Source organism: Magnolia sinica, chromosome 7 (genome assembly GCF_029962835.1).
Source record: "Magnolia sinica isolate HGM2019 chromosome 7, MsV1, whole genome shotgun sequence".
Lineage (NCBI taxonomy): Eukaryota > Viridiplantae > Streptophyta > Magnoliopsida > Magnoliales > Magnoliaceae > Magnolia > Magnolia sinica.
In genome coordinates this window covers 75,895,307-75,901,273 of record NC_080579.1, presented here as the reverse complement: position 1 = coordinate 75,901,273, position 5,967 = coordinate 75,895,307, and positions in this window count along the sequence as shown.

Here is a 5,967-nt window from a genome sequence, read left to right as displayed (position 1 = left end):
ATTTGGTGGGCCATCCATCTTGTAACACCCTACACCTTTTAGTACTCTGGAGGTTACCATGTAGACCTGTTAAAAGAGATGGGCGGAGTGGATTCATCAAAATCATTACTATGGGCTCCATCCTATGCAGTATACATGCATCTATTCCACTTAAAACCATGAAATCTAAACATGAGACCCTATTTTAGGCATCCAACCTGGACTGGAGGTGTCACCCATGAAGGGCATGATGAGATTCAGATAGAAAGGGAAGCTAACACCCCATTTTCCATGTTTCTATGTTAAAGAAGTACAAGCCGGATGATCTCATATCATCAGTTGGGAATAGATTGAGCTAACATACGACGTTTCATATATTGAAGAACATGTACATATTTTGGATCACAAGGAGAAGATTTTGCACACAAAGACAATCCTACTAGTCAAAGTCATCTGGTCACATCATGGAGAAGAGGAGGCAACTAGGGAGAAGGAAGCAGAAATGAAGGAGAAATACCCTCAGCTATTTAATGACACAACTCGAGTAATTTGGAGGATGATTTTTTTTTTTTTTAGGGGAGTAGATTGTAACACCCCGCACCTTTCAATACTCGGGGGATACCATGTAGTCCTGTTAAAACAGGCAAGCAGAGTGGATTCATCAAATTCATTACTGTAGGCTCCAACTTGCGGTATACGTTCATCTACTCCACTTCAAATCGTGAAACCTAGTCGACCCATTTCAGGGATCTAACCTCGACTAAACCCACATACGACCACTTGATTGCTGGGGTTAACTTATGAAGGGAAATACCATGATGGAAAATAGTAGATTCAATCGATAGATCGCCTAAGAACACCAACTAAGACGTTCAAGATGGGTTTGCTAAATCTTTGGTACTAAAGTCCCATATGGGATAATATGGCAAATGGATAGCATAGATCATAGCGTATGCTGCCATGGACCCCACTTTTGAAGCAGTGAGTGTGCATAGTCATTGTAGGCAATTATTCGAACCGGGTGAGTGCCCTCATTGGTGATCAAGGCCCACCTCTAGCAGCTAGACAACGGATCCAAACTATTCATCTGGATCGGACTGTCAATCCAATCAAACCCCTTTAGCCTCCACACCAGGTTGCACGTGTCTGATGGCACAAGCCAAGCAGAAAGCGGGAGTGCGCGAGCTGGTGTATGAAAATGAAGGCTTCTCTCCGATTGCCCTATTGGCAATCCGTGCGAGGGCACCTCCCTTGATCTTAATCCTTCATATGAGTGCATCCCTGAGTTCTGACTAGTTCCAGGGGTCAAACTTGGCTCTTGAATCACTCACAGCCATCGATCTTTCCAAGGTTAGGCTGAGATCAAATAGCTTGGACTATGTCAAGTCAATCAAGCCTGAGGTGAGTCGAGTTAAGTTAGCATGGCTCGTCACTAGCATGCTCGATCATAGAGAGACTCAATGAGTCAGTAGCTGTGTGAATGCATCTTCATTCACCTAGCACGCTCCACTGGTATAGCACCTAGCATGGTTAGGTTTATCTCAACCTTGGAGATTGTGAGATGGAAGAAAGAGCCACACTCGACCCATTTTGAGTTAAGTTAGCTCTAGTTTGGTTGTTAGGTTCCTTTGATTGAATATATGAAGCAAGAAGTCACTTGTGAATGATTATCTTACTCAGGACTAGGCCATCGACTGGTGACTAGAATTGCATCACCACTAGGCATAACAAGCAATCGAGCGAGGTAACTTCTACACTATAACCTTAAAACTGAATCCTCCTTATCACTTAAGAAGAAACCTAATGGTCAACCTAAACCTTGGTGTAGGAGGTTGTACATCTTATCACCTCCGAATTACTAAAATTGGGGGTTAGTTGTTGAGAGACAATTGGTTAAAGGTAAGGTGGCCCTTTAATGGTACATTAAGAAGCAATCAAGGCTTGACATAGGTCTAATGAATCCTAACCTTGCTTGAATAATAGGTATTTGAGTCATTCTAAATTCTTAAGTACATTGAAGCCAAAAGTGTTCTCTTACGCGGTGATGACTTTTCCCCTTGAGTTTTCAACCTTCATGTTAGCTTAAGTGATAGTTGTTATTTCAATGTTAACTGATAACTGATATCACTCTTGCATGATCAATTGTGTTAGTCATTGACTCTTAAATCATATATTCTACGTTTATCTGGTATGAACACTTACACATTAAACATGAATATCTCTTCATGCTTGTAATTGTTTGTGGAACTTCCATTGCTACATTCATTAGTGGAAAATTCCACTAATATATGTACTTCCAGACCTGGGATGTAACTTGATTGATTGTGATTGTAATGGACTCTCGACCTAGTGGCCATTTTGACTAATAGATTAAATAGAATTTGGTTGTGGACTTATCATCTTGCCGATTATTGTGCCTATGTGGCTTTTGGGGATAACCCTTTTTATTGCACTCCTTAACTAATGATTTGTCCTTCGTGGCTTTGATTTGGTATTTGCCCCATGTGTCTTCGATTGCATATTTACCCTAAGTGGCTTGATGGTTTATTTTTGTGTAACCATGCGATGGAAAGTCCCACTCGTTAAATTATGATTAGCCACTGATTGAGGAAGTTACCATTAAACATCCTAATATTTGAGTTTTATGAGTCGGGGATAGTGGTATGGGATATTATGCCCAAGCTGTCAGCCTATGCTGGGTGATAAGCCCCTCATAATGACCTTTGAGCTTTCTTAAGTTGGCTATTTATAATTAGAATAATATTGGTTGGGCTAATCATGCATTCACAGCATACGAACGATGATGGGTGGGTAATTCTAGATGCTGTTGTATATGCCATTTGTTGTGGTATCATTTCTCTAGCTCTCAGAACACCGACAATCGGCCAACTTTTGGTGAGCTTGTCACTATGCATGTACTTCATATATTTTTACTGGTGGTTGGCCACATGCATGGGTTTTACCCAAAAGCCAACTAGATGAGTATCCCCAAGTTATGTGCATTCACGCATCCATTTATTTAAATCAGATTGTATCGTGGATTGTTTTGTACGTTTTTTTGTTAAACTATGCTTCACTAATGTGGTGGTTTGTAATCTCGAGGGAAATTCACACTGAGCTGACCACTCATCCTTTAAATGTACAACTGTACAGACAATGTAGGCATAACTCTGGATAATGATGCTTATTGTCACGCCCCAAACTCGAAAACCGGGCTCACAAAATTCCCGATCACCGAATCCGGTGTCGACAGCCTCCGTAGTACCTCATTCTCGGCTCCCAGCGCCCATACACCAGGTTCCAATCCTGAGGTCCTACAAGGAGGATTTTCCAATGTACATTTATCTCGTAAGAAGCATAACCACAAGTATACCCAAACCACAAAGGCAACATCATCATCAAGGTAGGGCCCACCCCACACGTGCAACACATGTGGGTGGGTTCCATATCTCCAAAAAAAAAAAAACAATGGACGGTGTGGATATAACCACATATATTATGATGGGTCCCCACAGCACTGTCCAGAGATCTCTGGATGGTGGAGATACAAAATACAGACATTAAGATGGTTCACATGGCCCTTGCTGACGTCAATACAACAACTATATTGTTGCTGTACGGAACGCCAGCCAATCAGCTTCCTTAGGTGGGTCCTATGTAGGGCCCACCATATTATAATATATTATATTATATAATAATTTATATTATATATTTATTTATTACTATTAATATTATATTTTTTTGAAAGAATTCCAATGTCCAGGCCCTGGACGCTTGACGGTTGGTGTGAATAAGATCCACACATTAGGTGGACCCCACATGCAACCACAACAACTAAATAGCTAGTTTGCACCAGCCAACCACATGCAGCCCACTAGAGATTTGGATCTAGACCGATGGGGACGATCCTGCTGCTGCCGTTGACGTGCAGCCCACTAGAGATTTGGATCTGGACTGATGGGTTTGGACAACTAGGATATAGAACACATACATCAAGGTGTGGTCCACAAATGGGAGGTCCACATGGCTAGAAATCTAGCCTAAATAGGTGTGTTCCCCACCATCCAAGCCTGTCCAAAAATGGGCAACAAGATGGCCCCTGTTGGATAGACAATATGGATAAAATGCATCACGGTGGGCCTATTGACCCTGGATGGTATAGATGTGCTGCACCTCAGGTGGGCCACACATCATCATAATCAGAGAGAGAGAGAGAGAGAGAGAGAGAGAGAGAAGCCCCGCCACTATGGGCCCCTCTAGATGATACAAAACGTACATCAAGATGAGTCTCACCATATGTGGGCCCTCAGATCATCAAATCTAAGCAAAAGAAATATTTCTAATCCTAGAAAAATCATCCACCTTTGATCTCCTCTTCTTTCTTTCGCCAATGCGATCTAGAGCTCCAAGGGGTGTGATTCAACGGTCGAGATGGACTTTGGATGGTGGACATGGGAGGTAGGAAGGTGGGCCACACTAGCTTCTCTCATGGAAGCTTGGACGTCCACCTCTCATGGGGTTGCTTAAAAAAATGGAGAGAGAATGAGAGAGAGATGATAGGAGAGAAGTGATGGGAGAGAGGGATGGTGAGTGATGGATGGGTGTACTTTGTTGTAAGAGAAAGTTGACTTTAAGGAGGGTAGTTGTACTTGGGGATGAGTGTGAGTGATGAGAGTGATGTGTACTTGATTGATGTGATGTTCTCTAAGGATTACAATGCGCGGTGTTTTCCCTCGAATTCAACATGGGCCCACATCTCCTAGCCAAGTATCGCCTTGGCGCACGAGATACAGCGTCAGAACTGCGGCGACGGCACAGTCGCATGAGTACAAGTTTCGAGTCGAGCTGACTCTGATATACAGGACACGACTCAGGATCACGTGCAAACGCCGATAACAGACCGCGAGACACCGAAATTCGATCGTGAGGACCGTGGGAATGTACGGAACGGTACGGGCTAGGGTACGAGCCTCATAGCTCTCCTCTCCTAATAAAAATTTCATCTTCGACGTCTTCGAAATTTACAGAACTGATAAGGGAAGAAGAAACATCATCAAGTATATATGTTAAGGCACAAAAGGATGAAGACAGTACTCTCTAATCTCAACCTCGCCTTCCCAAGATGCATCATCAACACTATGGTGACTCCATTGATCCTCGGATCCCAGTTTGAAACGATCAAGACTGGGATGCTAAGCAGCCTCACAATCTCAATGGTAGAGAGCTATATCAGAAAGTTTCTAAGTTATTCGAACTCGGGAATCTAAACATTCTAAGTTCTCAACAATCATAAAGTGTAGGGTAGCTATCAGCAGATATGTGATGTTATCCTCAAGTATTCCCAAGTTATGCTCTGATACCATCTTCTGTCATGCCCCAAACTTAGAAACCGGCCTCACAAAATTCCTGATCGCCGAATCTGGTGCCGACAACATCCGTAGTACCCCATTCTTGGCTCCCAATGCCCATACACCAGGTTCCGATCCTGGGGTCCTACAAGGAGGATTTTTCAATGTACATTTATCTCATAAGAAGCATAATTACAAGTATAGTCAAACCACAAAGGCAACATCATCATTACGGTAGGGCCCACCCCACACGTGTGGGTGGGTCCCATATCTCAAAAAAACAATGGACGGCGTGGATATAACCACATATATCATAATGGGTCCCCATAGCACCGTCCAGAGATCTCTGGACGATGGAGATACAAAATACAAACATTAAGGTGGTTCCCATGACCCTTGTTAACATCAATACAGCAGCTATATTGCTGCTGTAAGGAACACCAGCCAATCAGTTTCCTTAAGTGGGTCCCACGTAGGGCCCACCATATTATAATATATTGTATTATATAATAATTTATATTATATATTTATTTATTACTATTAATATTATATTTTTTTGAAAGAATTCCAGCGTCCAGGCCCTGGAAGCTGGACGGTTGGTGTGAATAAGATCCACACATCAGGTGGACCCCACATGCAA